This window comes from Lepidochelys kempii, chromosome 12 (genome assembly GCF_965140285.1).
Source record: "Lepidochelys kempii isolate rLepKem1 chromosome 12, rLepKem1.hap1, whole genome shotgun sequence".
Lineage (NCBI taxonomy): Eukaryota > Metazoa > Chordata > Testudines > Cheloniidae > Lepidochelys > Lepidochelys kempii.
In genome coordinates, this window is record NC_136391.1 from 42,755,435 (window position 1) to 42,772,311 (window position 16,877).

At 46.0% G+C, this 16,877-nt stretch overlaps 1 protein-coding gene across 2 annotated transcripts in view; it reads left to right on the plus strand.

Moving 5' to 3' along the window:
• Positions 1-5,773: 5,773 nt before the first annotated feature.
• ZFHX3 (zinc finger homeobox 3) overlaps positions 5,774-16,877 on the plus strand; it is a 283,633-nt gene continuing 272,529 nt past the window's right edge. Inside the window, exon 1 of one of the 2 annotated variants that reach the window (XM_073308352.2) lies at positions 5,774-5,860. The gene's annotated coding sequence lies outside the window, so the exon portion shown is untranslated. Of the gene's footprint in view, positions 5,861-6,122; positions 6,558-16,877 lie in introns of those variants that run through there. The other variant, XM_073308351.2, reaches the window with a different exon arrangement.

Genomic DNA, 16,877 nt, shown 5'->3' on the forward strand with positions numbered 1-16,877 from the left:
CTATGATGATGCTGTTACACCCCTGAAGGACTACTTATGTGCTCTAAACAGTGACAAAGGCAAGGCTGTGAAATAGCTCTACTAGTCCACTGATGCCTTTCATTCTAAGTGACTAACACACTTCCGGTGATGGAAAAAAATCGATGTCCGAATCTTTAAAAAAAAATAGTCGTTGAATAAAGAGTATCTGGGAAGAGACACGAAAAAACAGGGAGAGAACAAACATCCCCCTGATTTTCCTCACTCCAGAAATCTCTCTCTCGAAATCCTACAACATGTATTCCTCCAGAAGAAATACATACATCCCTCGAGCGTATCCATCTCTCAGCAATAAAGGAACTCGGCCTCCTGTCCATTAAACAATACACGCATACATGCCTCCAGAAGAAATTCATACATCTGCTAGAATTGCTCAGCAGTGCGTCTCTCTCTAGCCCTCTGTTTATCTCTTTAGCCCTGCTGTATTTCTGCATCCCAACAATGAATGTGCTGCTGTTGGCATATCCCTTTCCATGCTGCTTGCTAAATGTATGTATATGGACACAATGCATCAGATCACTTCAGTGGCTTGCATAACTCTTTTGCAAGCAAATGCTTTTGATTATTTGTGCTGTTTCGTATCCTTTGGAACCCCTAAATTAATGCACCAGCTTGATCTATTTCATGTTAGTTAACCTTTCCCCCCATCCCTCTCTGCATTCAACTTGATATAAACAAACTCTTAAATAAAAAACAAAACAAACAAACAACCAAAGCATTGTGTAGGTAAACTAAAATAAACGCTGAGAATAACAGACCCTTCCCAACTCTTAGTGCTAAGGTTTGATTGCAGATTTCCATTGCAAACTGGAAATCTGACAAATGCCTTCAAATTGACCTGTATTTTCACAATGCACACTGTGTTTAAAATGAGTGGCAGACTTTATCACTTGGAGCTACTTCAAGGACTCTGGGCTTCTGTTGTATTCTGATTCTTTAAACATATTTCCAAGAAGCAGAAAATCAACAATTCATATTATGGACTTTTTCTAAACTGGGTTACATTTTACAATGGGTTATTGTCTTATTTAAACAGGAATTTAAAAAAAAAACAGCTTGGAACTTTTCCCTTCACATGCAGGCATCATTATCATGAACTGCTCCTTAGGGCTGATGGATTGGAAGATATAATAGGTCTTTTCTGTCTTCAGCATCAATGACTTCCCTCTCACCCAAAACATTAGAATAAGTAGTATTCAACCAGTTTGGGGTTCTGTTTTAAATTGTGGCATGGTTGTGGCTCCCCGCTAACTCCTTGCATTCATTTGATTTCACGGGGGCCATACCCGGATTTGTCCCACTCATGCTTCAGGAAGAACCTTGTTCATCCCAGACTGTTGGGTAGCCAAGCTGCATTTCCACAGAAGGACCCTGCCGCCGTAGAAGACAGAGGGACCTAGAATCATGCCCCAAGTCTGTTCACCATGGATAACTACCATTCATCTGGGAGCTCAGTCAGCAGAAAACCATAACCAATGTGTCAGGCATTAAGCAGTTTCCAGCCAGTGTGTTCCTAAAACTCTTTAGTTTTCATGCAACTTTTTAAACGAAAGCAAATTTTGTAAATATATTAGTCTTAAGTTGTACAAAACACTGTTTTTAGTTCCATCAGTGCAAAATAGATAAATGCAATGGTATACTGCTACATACATATCCCTCAGATATGCAGGTCAAAAAATTAGATGGACAAACAGTTTGTATTTCTTGATGCAATTATTCACATGTTGTTTTTCTGCATGAAAACAGTTACATTTTGGAAGTCTTACAAGGCGAGTTTGAGAGCTTTCCGTTAAGTACATTAGATATCCAAACAAAAGATTAAATACTTTTATATTCATGTAAAGGTGTGTATATAAATAAAATGGAGGCAGCCCTACTGACTCTGCAGTTGGGGTTATGTTGATTTCCACTTAAAAACCCAAGACTAAAACTGATATTTTATACTTTAATGATAGAATTTAGTCTCCAAACGCTTTAGAGAACTGAATTTTCTAATTACTATTACCAATCTGTACATATAAAATTTACTATATGCCATTTGTAACCATTATCTACAGCTATTTCAACATCCTTTAGTCAGATTTCTGTGTTTGCATAAGGGTTTAATAACTGCAGGACAGTTCAGATGACGCAGTAGGCTCTGCACAACCTCTGTATACTGAAAAGGGGAACTCTTCCGTTTTTTCTTCTATTTCTCCTTGTCTATCCTATTGGTAAGGCCAGGGGAGGAATATATCTCCTCATCTTGGTCTAGCCTTGTTTCTCTCCCCAGCTCCCTTAATTCCCTTTGCCTCATCTTCTGCCCTTTCCAGAGGCAGAAGGAAGGCATCTTAGGACTTGACCCCAGAGCAGAGCTGCTTGTGACTGGACCTGACTCTGGGAGGAAAAAGAGGAAGAGTGCAACCCTCTCCCCTTGCTTTGCTGCTTAACCCTTTAGTTACTCAGAAACGGATAAGTAGCATTACTGCCTCTAACCCCAGCTGTGCTGCTGCCCTCTTCCTTTTCTGGGCACTTCGGATCACTTAGAAAGCACAGAAGAACAAGAATGCAGGAGCACTGAGAGACTGTCACAGGCGGGAAGAGAGAGAGCAGCAGAGCCTGAGGAATACCACAGAGTAGCCAAAAAGAAGGATGTTTGGTTAGTGTTAAGTACCCAGACATATGCACTTCGGCATGTTTGCATTTATGGAACTATACGTTTTCATAGGAAGTGAATGGACAGCAACACAGGGCTAGACTGCACAGAGAAATGTACATGTCTAAGAGGGTGTGTGCATGTATGTTATTTCTAAGGCACCTATCACCATAGTATGTGGTATTAGACTTCCTTGCCCCTTATCACCAGGTTTACTTTCTCCTGTACCCTGGAGAAAAATGTGCACACAGAGAATGGGTCCTGCCTGACTGTCCCACTACATCTACAACCTTTGGAGAAAATAGACTCTTCTTAAAAAACTGTACTGGAAATGAGCAGGCAATTGTTGCCTTTATTCTGTTCTCCTAGCTTCACCAGCATTGAAACAATTTGTTTTATATTCACAAAGAATGACAGCTACAAATTCTGTATACCTCTACAGACAGCACATGGAGCAGCCTTGCAAAATTCTGCTTGCCCAAGGCAAGTAGGAATATATATATATTTTGTTTTTGAGAGGCAAGTTATTTTTTTCAGTTATCCTCAGAGTAAGAGGGGGCAAAAAGATCTTTGTGCAGGGACAGGTAAATTTCCATGACTGTTCCACAAGGCTGACAAAAGTACATGCTTGCATTCATATACTTATTGATGTGTGTAAATTCACAAACAACATACAGGCAAATAGTTACATACCCTCTATGCATACCTCTGAGTTTTCATAATTTACAAATTAAATTATATACCAATTTAAATGCCCATTTTCTTATATCTCACAAACATCCAAAAATAGCAAAATACCTTTATTAATTTACCAGATAATAGCGGTTCTTTGGATTTCTAGCATTCCTTCCCCTTTTCTACTAAAATTGTGAAGACTCCAAAATTACCACCTCAATATTAAATAATGCATGGTAGGCAGGTTTAGAGAATTAAAAATACAAATATTGACTAGTTTTAGCATGCAGTTCATTATATTACAATTTGAAATCCATCTATATTCAGAATCTCCCAAATGGAAACAACAACTGCAACTGGATTCCTTGTTCCGTACACTAAAAATCAGGAGGTTTTTATTTATTTTGGTTACTATTTTTTAAAATATAAAATTACTGACATTTTTAAAGCCTCTCTAGGTGTTCAAGGAGGAAGACATAATTTGGCTGCATTTTTTTCAACAAAACTAACATTTACACAGGTTCTTGGAGACGGAGAAAAAGGGGAAAAAAAAAGAAACATTAAATTTTAGACTGTTTTTTGCCTGGCCCATCTCCTAAAAATTCAAATGCTAGGTTCCCTCTAGTCAGCTACATTTTACAGTGACATGGGGCTGGGGAAAAAGAGCGATTAACTGTTGCAAATGGAAAGTTTAGATAATCACAAATGGAACAAATTGAAAGCAAAAATGTTACCGTAACAATAAAGAAATATTTAATCAAAGCCCAGGTTCTGTGGGGACTGAAGGAATGCTACATCCTTGCCTTAAAAAAAAAAGGGGGGGGGGGAGAGAAGAGAGAAAAGAGAGAGAAAGCAAGCAAGAAAAAAGGCAGAGGCAGAGCCGCCTCCTGTAGCTCCCCATTGTCCAGGGCTATAGAGAGCCCCAGAATGGCATTAACCTCACAAAAGGCACATTGTGCTGGGGACAAAAACAGCCCCTTCTTCTACAATAACTTTTAGCTTTTTATTTTTAGAAAATGACAAAGCTTTTGCAGCAATGGCTGGTGAAACCTGTAGCCCGATTTCCAGCGAGGCTGGACTTGGCTTTATTGATCAGCTGTCCCGCCTGGAAAAGCAGCCAGGAAAGTTTGAATGGGAACTCGATGTTGGTTCCTGGAGAGGAAAGCCCCGATTTGTTAAACTGAGCTTTCTGCATAAAGAGAGTTTTATTCCCCAGCGAGGGTCGCGGTGAGCCCGGGGGATTCCCGAGCCGGGCCAGGCACGCGTGGCGGGGCAGAGGAATTAAAGGCTCCCCGCAGCCTGCGCCCCCGAACTCGCCTCCCAGGGCGCAGGGAGTCGGGCGGCTGCTCGCGGGACACGCGTGCAAGGGGCTGCGAGGCTGCTAATTCCGCGGGCGAAGTTACACAAGTGCATCCTTGGCGTGAAAGCTCCGGCCGCAGCTGGGCGCGGAGGCTCGGGCCGGAGGGACACGGCGGGCTCTGCCTGGCTGGGCGCTCGGGCTGGGGGCAGGTAGGGTCCGCGGCTGCCGCCGCCCTGCGCGGCGCTCTCCTGGGGCCGGGGAAGGGCCGGCTCCGCGCCGGGCCCGCGGCGCTCCCCGGAGCTCGCCCTGCCTCTGCTCCTACCCCTAGAGACGGAGAAAGTTGCGCTTCTTTCCCGCTGCAACTTTCCCAGCTCCTCGCGGGAACTTCCCGGCGCTGGGTGCCCCGGCCCTGGCGGCGCGGCGCGGCAAGCGCGGGGCGGGGCGGGCCTGGCCGGGCAGGTGGCCCCCGAGCGCGGCCCGCCGGGCAGAGCGGGAGCCGGTCAGCGCCGCCGCGGGCGCGGGAGCCGCGGCCCAGCCCCCTCCGGCGCGGCGGCCCCCCCGGGTCCTGCGGGCCCCCCCGGGTCCTGCGGGCCCCCCCGAGCGGCGCCGGGCCGGCCCCATGCCCCAAGTTTCGCTGCGCCGCCGCCGCCGCCGCCGCGCTGCTCCCCCCGCCCGCTCGCTCGCTCGCTCGCTCCCTCCCTCCCCCGCCGCCTGGGCTGAATCTTATTGATCCAGAAGGTGGCTAATTAGCCCTTCCCGTCGTGCCTGGGTAATGAGGCACATGCGCACTGCACTAATCAGCCATTTTTTGCAGGAAACTAATTAGCAGAATAAAGATCCAAAGAGTTTTTTTTCTTCCCAATCATCAGATCTGAGTCCGGGCGCTTCCTGCTCCGGCGACCGCCAGCCCCGCCGCCCGCTCCGCCCCGAGCGCCGCTGCTGCTGCTGCCGCCCGTGGCCCCCTCTCTCCGGGGGGCTGCAAACTCCCCGACAACGATGCTGCTGCTGGGCAGCGGCGGCGGCGGCGGCGGCTCCTGCTCGGCTCCGGCTGCTGCCTCCTGCTCCCGCTGCTGCTGCCCCGGGCTCCTCCTCGGAGCGCGCCGCTCCTGCCGCTGCCGCCGCGGCAGCCTGCATGGGATCCGTGGCCCCCGCGCCGCCGCCGCCGCCCGGGATTAAAGCGCCGCCGCCGCCGCCGCCGGAGAAGCGACCGTGTAAGTGGCAACTTTCCTGCCCGGTCCCCCGCTCGGGCTCCTCCTGCTCGGGGCGCTCGGGCTGCTTTGCATGGGGCTGGTCCTGCCCCCCGCCCTCCCGCTCCCACCCACCCAGCTCGGAGCCCGCAGCAAACTTTGTGCCGCCCGCTGTCCGGGAGCCCCGCCGGGGACCGAGCCGGCCGGCCGGCCGGGGCGCTGCCCCGGGACACGCTCCGCGCCGGCCCCCGCGATCGCCGCCGCTAGCTCCGTCCGCGGCCGGCCCGCCGCGCTCTTCTCCGGCTGCCGCTCGCAGGTGTCTCGGGCTCGGGGATGGCTCCGGCTCCGGCTCAGCGAGCCCCAGGAGGCGGGGGACTCGCCTGCTCCCGAGGAGATGCCCGGCGCCCATGGACTGCTGCGTGCCCGGCGGCGCCCCGGCGGCGGGGCCCAGGGACAATGGCAGCGAGCGAGGAGCGGGGATCGCCTGCCCGGGGCTGGGGTGACACCGGCGGGGCCGCTCAGCTCCGCGGCGGAGCAGGAGCGCGCCCGGGGCGCAGGGTTAGGCTACGAATTGCACCCCGCAGAAATTCACTTCGGGACAGGAGCGGGCTCCCGGGCTCGGCTCGGTGCCCCCGAGATTTTTGTCTCGTGCTCGGGTTTGCTCTTTTTGAAGAGTGCTTGGGGAGGGACAGGAACTTGGTCGGAGTGGTTTAAAATCCAGGTTTGTGGGGGACAAGGAGAGCATTGATCAGAATAATCTGCATAATCGATAGGGCAATGTGCTGAAATCGTGTCCCTCCATTTACTGTAAATTTCTCTAATCTCTGCCGCGAGACTGCCCGAGTGCAGCTTCCCTCTTCCTAGTGTGCATTTAATTGCAATCCAGCACCCCCGACTTTACTGCTCGGCTCTCTGCAACTGTCACTGGGAAGGAGACACACTTTGTCTGCCTCACTTTCAAATTCCGTCCCTTTACTTTTCTCTTCAGTGGCTTTTTTGTGTGTATTTTTTCCGGGTAGGTGTTGAGAGGTTTAATAGGAGATGTCTTTAAACTCGGCCAGTTCCTGAATGTGGATTAATGTAGTTTGCTAGTCTTTCAAATGAACAATAACACTTCCTAGGATCCCGTCTCTGTTAATCTAGGGTTAGATTTCTGCTGTGTTAAATGTCCTATAATTCTGTACAATTAATACACCAAAGAGCAATTTAAAAATATTTTAATTTTTTTTAAAAATTGTTCCAATGTAGACACCATTCCATCCTTGTTGCCAGTCCCTTTAATCCTGCTGCCTTAGGTGAATTTGTGTTTGGGATATATTTTGAAAGAGAAGTTCAGTTTAGTCTAGTTACCACTTTAATAAAATAAAAGTGTACATGGAGCTAGTTTTGAAGATTGTGGTTAGGGGGATGGGAGAGGTGAAGGCAGAAAATGCCACTGTAGGCCAATCCCTCCTTTCTCAGTTTCAGTTTTTAATTACTTAATGCTGAATTGCACAGTGCTTATCTAAATATTTGCAAATGCTCTTTCCTATTGATTCCTCTGAATAAACTGTCCTCCTTCGCTTTAGAGCGGAGGTGATTCATGCTTTTTTAAAATGAAATCTCTAGAGCGGTATGTGTATATTTTAGTGTATAAAAACACACACATTTTAGTTTTAATTTATAAATTGGGGGTGTGTTTTTTGAAACTGTGTTAAACTCTTTTTGGGCTCTGGGAAAGATTTGTTTCTCTTTTGAACTGTGCTTGAAGCTGGCCTTTGGTAGATCCAGGACTTGGTGTGTACATGTACATCTCTGCCTGCTCGCTTCTTCTCTCTCTCTTGTTTAATATGGAGCAATTTTCTGGAGGCTCAGTGACTCCCTCCTTGGGGTCACATTGAGTTCGAATCTCACTGAAGGTGCAGGAATCCTGCAATGGGTGAAGTAAGAGAATAGAAAGAATGGGGTCAAGTTGGTTCCTTAGAGGCCAAAACTCCCATAGCTGCCTTTATATTATAAATAAATAAATTAAATAAAATTAGCTTCCCCCCCCTCCCCCGCCATGTTACAAATTGCAGTCTCCCCTTTCAGGTATTTGCTTTACAGCTTAAAGCTTCTCCCCCTTCTGCCCTCAGCCAACACCCCCCCCGAACCCCCCCAAAAATGGAGTGGGGAGAAGGGGAAAAAAATAAGTTGAGTTTAGGCAAATAATGTTCAGTCTCCATATCCTATTACAAAGCACTTTGAATATGCAAGACATCACACAAGACCAGTTATTCCAGTTACAACAAACTTAAAAAAAGAGAAAAAGGAAAGGCAGGTTTAGATGGACTCTCTCGCACTAACAAATTACATATTTAAAGCTCTCTTTAATTTTTTCCCGTAATCGCATAGTATCAATGCTTTTTTTTTTTTTTTTTTTTGGATGTCTTGTTCTTTCATTACAATCTTTCAGCCGAGTTTAGGAAGATTGCTGCAAGCAACACGTTTTCTGTAGTTTTGTTCCTGTATCTTGGAGGAGAGTTGGCAGGCATTCTGTGGTTTGCAGTTACACAATATGTTATCATGTTTTTAATCACTAAATCATTGCAGTGGTTATAGATTTACAGTCTTAGGGTATTACAGAGGAGAAACAGAGGCTATATGTATTTATATGTATGAGTGTGTCTGTGTGTTTTGTGAACTTTTAAATTGTATTGTTTTTCTTTTGTTTTCTGAAAGAGAAGAAAGTTTATATTTTTGTGCCAAGTCTCCCCACGTGCTTCAAAAAAGTTTGTAAAATCTTCTGATCCCAACAGAGCAGGAATTCTAATATTAGTATACGAGATGTTATGTGAAATGTTGGCGTTAAACTAACATCGTGGTTGGGGTTAGCGAAAGGCAGTCAAGCTGTTCTCTTGTTTTAATATTAGCCACCTGCATTGGGATTTGGCACTTATTGGAAATGGTAATGTGGGGAAGAAGGACCCATGTTTTGTAGATGTCCGTGACCTAGTGTGTCATGTCATTGGTAGCCCACTTTCTGCTTCTGTTTTCATATTATTATGTAACAGAATCCTTGGTAGCATTAAAAATTCAGTATTACAAGCTGATTGTAATGCTCCCTCATTAGGGAGAACTGTCTGGCCCTGTATTAAGTGAAACACGGAGCATGGCTTTTAGATTCTAAACATCAATAAATATTAAGTATCAGCAGAGGAAAAAATAAAGTTAGCTGGGCTTTTGGCCCCTTCGTAGTTCTCTCCCCCTCCCTACCCCACCATATTTGTCTGTCTGTCTTTTATTGTGAGCTAGATATCTGCTTTCCATTGGTGACTTTTTCTGTCTTTCTTGAGAGAGGTCTCTTGTATACACAAAAGGTTTGGAAGTTTGTTTTGTTTTGATCTGTATTAAACAGGTCCTTCAGTTTGCTGATGTCATTTCCTTTCATATTTGAGTTGTTTGTTGTGCCTCCCCGCCCCCCTTCTCAGCTGGAGCCTAGGGCAATGTGGGGAAGTGCAGCAGCGGACGAAGTAAGTTCTGGGTTCAAAGGCTGAGGGTCGTATGGTGCCTTTTCGTCATTCTCTGTTTTGCCTGCTTGGAAAGAGGCTCCAATCCCAATATCTGGTTAAATGCTCAGACATCAGCTTTCTGTGGCCTGTCCATGGGCTGCAGTGGCAGGCGATGATTCATCTCAATTTCCTTTTCGTGCTCGATCCCCTTTTTAATGCCTTTAATACTCCCCTCTGCCCCTCCCCCCCACCTTTCCTCCCCCCCCCCCAAAAAAAAAAAAAGTTCTGACAACTGCAATTCACTTGCAAATCTGAGGCCAGCATTAGTGGGGCTCCTGCTGTGAAAAGAACGAAAGTGTTTCAAGTTTTTTTTCCCCCTGTCGCTTTATTTCTGTTCTTCATCTCCAGTTAAACATTTTTAAGTGGCTTTTTCCTTTCCTTGGTCAGTTGACTGACTTCAGAGGTATGGGCCCTGTTCTCCTGATGTTACTAACGTTGCGATATAGCTCAGTTCTCTCCTCTGCAAGCATTCTTCAGTCTGTAACAAAAACAAACAAACATAGGAAAGAGGAGGAAGAAAAAGAAACCAAATTTCTAACGGCAAAGGTTTTTTTTTTTTTTTTTTTTTTTTTTAAATGTCTAGTTATATTCGGAAAGGAGTGGCCATTCGTCTGTTTGCTTCAGGTTTTCTGTATCCAAGCTGGGGTGAAAAATGAGCCAGCATTGACACTTGGCCTAATGTGAAACCCTGGGTAACCTCTTTCCCCTTCTATGGCTCTGGCCTTTTGTTCCTGGAGAACTGAGCTAAGGTGCTTTTCACTCGGACCAAAGGCAGCACGAGAAGTCTCCCTGTGTGCCTAGCGCCTTTGGATGGCCTCCTCATGGTTATTGTCAGAGCAGAGTCTAGGAAACAATCGCTTTGGCGAGACATAAACGCAAAAACATTTGTCCATCTTTTAATCTCTTTGTTTTAGGATTTTTTTAATCTCGTTCTTTAAATTTCACCATTTCAGTTTGTGTCTTGAGAGAGACGAGTGGAACAACATGAAGCAGATTTACCGTAGGCCAGGCCAGCAGTTGAACAGATTCAGTAGAAATTCCTAAATCCTAAACTGATGCACATATGGCTGACTGCATTCGTGTCTCTGTTAACACTTTCTTCAACTTTTTAAAATAAAAATGTTGTTCTGAAAAAGCAAAAAATGACGTAAGACTGTTATTTGAACTTGATTTAGTATTTTATAGGCACCATTTTTTACTATATTTTACTGCACATACACCACACCCCCGTCAGTTCTAAGCTTGCTTGTCTGTACTGGAAGAATTATTAGGCAACCATCTTATTCTAGGTTGTACTCTGGCTTGTATGAATAGTGTTTCTGATATAGTCATTTAATTAATTATAAAGGTGTCTTAACACATACTGCACATAGGAGAGAGCGGCTCTTTTTAGAAAAGAGTAATTACAACCCCCCCAAACCTCTTAAGGCTCTTAACTTTGTTTTTTAATGTAATACCACCTGCCTTTGTGTGGTTTGTATGACGCTGAATATAAACTGATGCATCAGATGGGAGAGATAGTCCATGAACAAAGCAGGAGTCCGATTTTCCCCTCCTTCTCCTCCCCCCCCCACCTTAATATATCTGCATCAGTTGGGATGCTGTATTTAGAGGTCTGTCAGCTTTTCTGTTATGAACTCTTAAATTTTGCAGGTTGTACCATAGAAAAGCCTCCCCACGGCTAAGATGAGGTGTTCACATTGTATGAAAGGCTATTCTGTTTTTTTTTCTTTTGTTTTCCTATAATTCAACCTCTTCTCCCCCTTCCCCTTCCCTCCTCCACCCCCCATTTGGAATTGTACTGTAGTCCATTAGTCCCTTATAGGAGATTTATACTTCTGTATTTTGAGGTGAGGAAAAGAGAACCAGGTGAAAGAAATTCTTCTAGTAACAGACTGTTTTCAGCACCTGCACAGAGCTTCCTCTGCTTCCTTCTCTTCCTTTTCTGCCATTTTAAACTTGGATAGGATTTTTAATCTGTGGAACTAACATTGCCACGATAGAGTTGTTGAGGGCTGTCGTGTCAGGAGAATGGGAATCCAAACATCTGTGCGTAGGCCTCCGCACAGCAGACTCTCTAATGGTTTTGACGGAGCTGTTGTGGTCTGTTGTCTGGAAAATCTGCATTCTACGTAGTGCCCGAGGGGGGCCTCGGTACCACAGACCGTAATGTGTACCTAAATATAACTGCCTAGGCACAATGGGGTGAGATAAGGGCAGAACAAGAAGCTCAACTGAATGTCTGCCTCTTGTTTTGTCCCTGATTTACAATTCGTGTGTGTGGTTTTTTTTAAGTGTAGCAAAGGGTTCACAAGAATAAATATATTCTACTCAGTTATATAAGAAAAAAGCACATAGCTAAGGTTTCCCTTTTAGATGAAAATGGGGGCGCTCCTACTCATTGTCCCTTTTTTCAGGAATTCTGTCTGCCCTCGGTGAGAGAATGCAGACAGGTTATGTGTACTCATTGCATATGTGTGAAGAAACCTGGCTGGCACAGTTTTATCTGGGTAACTTACCAGTTAGCTGAGCCTCTGAAGCGGTAAGTCTCCCATTTCGGGGGCATGCGGAGCCAGCATCTCTTGTTAAAACGATTGTATTTAGCTGGTGTCAGTTCATGTGTGCATCCACACGCAGCTGGGTCAGTTTCTAAAGAACTGGAACTGGAGAGGAGTGACCATTTCCAATACTATTGTTTTTTTGTTGGTTCTGCAGGACAGAAAATGTCTGTCTGTTGGTGCAGGGGAGGTGAAGTGTGTATCTCCAGAGCAACCACAGTTTAAGGAGCAGCGGTGTGTTCCAGACCAGGTGTACACTGTGTATATATTTTCAGAGAAAGGGTGAAACGTACGGGTAAAGTTCAGTCTTGTTTGAAATGATGTTTTGATTCAGGGGTGTCGGAAGGGGGGAGACCTGCTGACTGATTCTGTAATGGGAGCAGCACAGCGTTCAGATTACCTGCCTGCTTCTGCGTGTAGCCCAGAGTGTTGCTCGTAGCAAAGTGTTCTGTGTCCAGGGGGATCTCAGGTTATTTGGGTTCCTGTTAGTTAGGTCTGAGGTGGAAGAAGCAGGTTCTGGTAGCCATTGTTAAAGACGTTCTCTTTTGCTGCTAAATCTTGATGTTTACGTGGCTCTCCAGGTGTCTCTGTGTTGCTCTTGAATTCATTATTATATTTAAGATGTTTAACTGTTAATTGTCTGGTTTTTTTGGTGTTATCAAATTACAAACATGCTCCTTGTTAAAGCAAAGCAGCAAAATTAGATTTTTCAGCACACAAACATTTTCTTATGGTCCTTAATTAACTGTACAGTTTGTGTTCCCAGGAAGGTGGAAAGTGCAAGCCCAGAGTACTCAGGCTTTAAAGTTTCATGTTTCAGAAGAGAGGTGAGATTTGAGGGAGGAGGCTCTGGTCTTTCTCTGTTTCTTTGGGAAGGGGTGAGGTTTGGGGTGTTGGTGATAGTAATACTGTGTGTTGCAGTCTATCCATAGAAAATCCCCCCCCCCCAAGTGTTTTCATAAAGACGTTTCCGCTTTGCGGTATGTTTAGTCTTTTCAGAACCGTAACTTTGGTATGAATACACCTGTTGAAAAGTAATCTCCTAGGACTGAATAGAAACAGGCGTGTCCTGGGAAGTCTCAGCTCACTGGAGTACTGTTTTTCCTCTAAAAAGAAAAGGAGTACTTGTGGCACCTTAGAATACTCCTGACCTATTCTGTCCCTCCCAGTGCACTGATAACCTAGGGTAGTTGTCCCTGCTTCTGGAGGTGTTGGCTGGCTAGGACATGGGTAGAATCACCACCACTCTGGAATAAAATGCAGGGGCTTCCTTCTAGGGGCTTGCCTGGTGTCTGTACCAGAGACTGTTTGCTTCTTCTAGCTAATGATAAACAAATTACAAAACAGCTTGTTAGGTAACAGAGTTTTAACACCTCCCTTCGCGCCCCCCCCCCATATTGTAACCATTCTTTAGCGTGTGCAAAAGTACTAATACACGTATATGAACTCAGAGCCATCTCAGCATGTATACCAGATGTTCTGGTGAGGAGCGTGGGATAAATCCCTGCACAGATTGCTGGAGTATCTGAGCACCTGCGTTGTTGCTATCCAGTGAGGTGCCCATAGCTTTTTGTTTTCTCTCTGTATGATGCATTACATACAGTGATAAAAGCAGAATACACGGGCAGGCACTTGGGAAGCCTGAAAGGGTTGCAGTCAGATGAAATACTGAAGGGGACAGTGCGGGATTTGGCCTGCCAAAGGTATCTTCCGTGCTGAAGTGACGTGTACCTGAAAGATGTGGCTGTAAGTCTAGAGTCTGAGGTGGGAGGTTGGAGGCAGAAGACCACTACTGTTCTAGGCAATACAGGAAACAGAACTGCACTGATTTTGTTGACGTAGGTTTGTGTGTGTGCTGCCAACTAGATTGGTTATGTTATCCTCATGTTTTATTTATTTCATTTGCATTGCAGGAGTGCCCCTCGGAGTCCCGCTCATACGTCAGGACCCAATGTGCTAGGCATTGTTACAAATGCATAACAGAGATGGTCCCTTCCCCCAGACTGTTCACAATTGAAGCTCCTGCTGTCTGGTTACCGAGATTGTAGGATGAGGCCCTAGTCCCTTTTAGAAGAGTGAAGACTTTTATTTGAAAGCATGAAACATCAGTGCATGCCGGTAAAAGCCAGTTCCAGCTGAGTTGAAGCAGTGTGTACTGTGCTGTTGGTCAGGCCAGGAGAAGCCTGCTAATGGTTGACACTAGGCATCCACGAGCCCCTCCTGGTTCCAGCGAGGGGTCCATCCCCAGGCTGAAGTGGATTTGTGCCGGCATGGCTTGTGTTTTTGAGAGGCTGCGTGCTCGCTGAAGAAGCGCGAGAGCTCCTGGCTGCTGTGTATCCAACGTCCTTGCGTGCGTTTCCGATTAGCCGCCCCTTACTGTGCCAGACAGAACTGTAGATGTCAGGCTTTGCACAGAAAGGAGAGCAAGGCAGGGAGGGCGAGGGAGAGACAAGCCTACAAGCAGCAGGGCTGTGAGTTTCAAATTAACCTTCTGCTTTGTTGATGTCTAACGTGAAGCCCCCCTTCCCCTCAGCCCCCTCCCAGTGCAGTGCACGTTGGCAAATTGTGAGAGTCTGTCTTAATTTACATAAAGCTATTACAAGAGGCTGGGCAGCAGGAAGACTGCGTTCAGGCGGTGGCCCTCTGGGGGACGGCAATCGGAATGCCTTGTGCTGAATGGCAAGTCCAGCAGCGCTCGCAGGCAGGCAGTCGGGGGAGGGGAGTTTCCCTTCCAGAGACGGTTTGTGGCATGGGGGATTTGACCATCTTTCTTTCAACACGATCGTAGCAGCTGACTATGGAAAAGACCTGCTAGATTATCGTATCCCATGCAGGATTGCTTCCTACAGGATATTTTTTATACTATGTTGTCCAATTCAGTTTTAAGTAATGGGGATTCCACCCTTTCATTTGGGAGACGATTCCACAGCCTTAAAACATCCACTCCTAGAAAGTTCTTTCAGATGTTGAGCCTAAGTCTTCCCTTTCTGAATTTCACCCCTTTACTCTTAGTTATATGCATTCCTATCCTGAGTTCTTTCCCCTCCCTTCCATTTGCATCTTTCAAATACCTGTAGGCTGTTAGAGATGCAGATTACTGATGAGCATGGATTTGAAGTCAGGAATGCCCAAGCCTAGTCATGATGCTGACTTTGGGCCAGTCACTTAACCATTGTGCCTCAGTTTCCGTCTATAAAATGAGATAAAACTTAGTTCTGTCACAGAACTGTAGTAAGGGTTAATGATAGAAGATCTGTAATCTGCATTGAACAGGGAAAGCACTTTATGTCCCATCCCCTTGCCATTTCTGTTGCTTTGCTCTGAATAGCCTCCAGTTTGTCAGTGCTGTTCTAGTGGTCAGGTGCTTGGAATTAGCAGTATTCTAGGTGTGCTCAGACTAGAGTTATTTAGAGAAGGGAGCCATAACATGCATTTGAGTCTGAAGCTATTTCTCAGCTTCATAATCTTCTCTTATCGTCTAAATAATTCCACGTATTGGGGGCTTTATGGATTTGTATTCTTTCAGCTTGGAAAAGAGAGCAGGCCAGCTAGTGTAGCAGGTTTGGGGTCTGTGTTGGTAAGAGTGAGTCCCAGGGAAAACATCTGCTCACAGAGCTGAAGAAGTTGCTCAGGGTCTGTTTTGCCTTTCAGATAGAAAATGACTGTAGACTAAGATCTCCTAGTCTAGTCTTGTTAGCTTTCCTCCGCGTCTCTTACCTTGCTGCAGTCACGGCTGCCACTACCTCCATTCCTGGGGCCTCATTCCGCAGGACCATTATAGACATGCCTGGGGCTCTGGTTTAATTGACCTTTATTTTGGAATGGGGTGGGATATGAATCTCCTTCTGGTCTGAGCAGCTGTGCTAGATTTTTATTGGATCATACTTGTTAGTATGTGTTGCCTCATCTAGTGGAAAGAGGGCAATGACAGTGGCAGTAAAATACTTGTACCATGATAGCAGTTATGGTGTGGAGAGGAGTGGATGTGCACATCTGGCAAAGGTGAAAGGTTCATGTCTAATCCAGAGGGGCTGTCTGAAGGGCCTATTTCCCTGCTGTGGGGAAGGGGATTGCTTTGGAATCCATGCTTTACCACTGCAGAAATGTCATCTGTAATCTATTCTGCTCCCAGTGGTTCCTGGTGTGTAAATTCTACATGCAGAGGTGTCTGGGTTAGGAGAGCCAGTAAAGTAGTTTTAAAGAGAAGACTTCAGTCAGGTACAACTGTGAGAGACCTAAAAGGGCAGGCTGACATACTCTCTCCCTAGCCTTACAGGTATTGCTGGGATCTCTGCAGTAGACCTGATTTGGTATATACTGGGGTCAGAGAGCAAGGGGAGTGTGGGAGGCGCATGCCAACTACTCTATTAGTCCATTTGCAAAGTGAAGGAGTAGGGGAAAAGGAGGAAAAATGTCTGCTACATCATAAGACTGGTGCTGGAGAAGGATGCGCTAGCTGACTACAAGTGCCGTTCGCACAGCATATTTGCAATCTCTTACTAGATGAGGAGGGGTGATGAGGTAGAGTGCTGGTGAGTTTCATTCTTCTTGCTTAGTGTAGTGTCCTAGAAGGGACGTGCTGAGTACTGTAGAGCAATGCCTGGCTCCCTCCGGCATGAGGTCCTGGAATTACTTGAAGTGGCAAGGCAGTCATGCCTAAAAAGCTCCCTCCCTTGCAGGCTCGCAACAGTTTCCTCTGAAACTGCAAATGTTTAAGCATCTGAGCAGAACTTTGGGAGAGTCCTGAGAATTTCTCAAAACAAACGGCCCCAAAAGCTTTAACTCCGCCTGAGGAGTGTCGGCTAGTTCTCTCCTTCTGGGTTTAACAAGATGCCAGAGGCAGGGAAATCACTTTTACCTTGAAGGGTAACCCTTCTCATTTTTCCCATCTCTCAGCTGCTTTGAAGTGAGCTGTCCCTAGGCTTAGGACCAAGGGCCCGGCTGGCAGCAGCT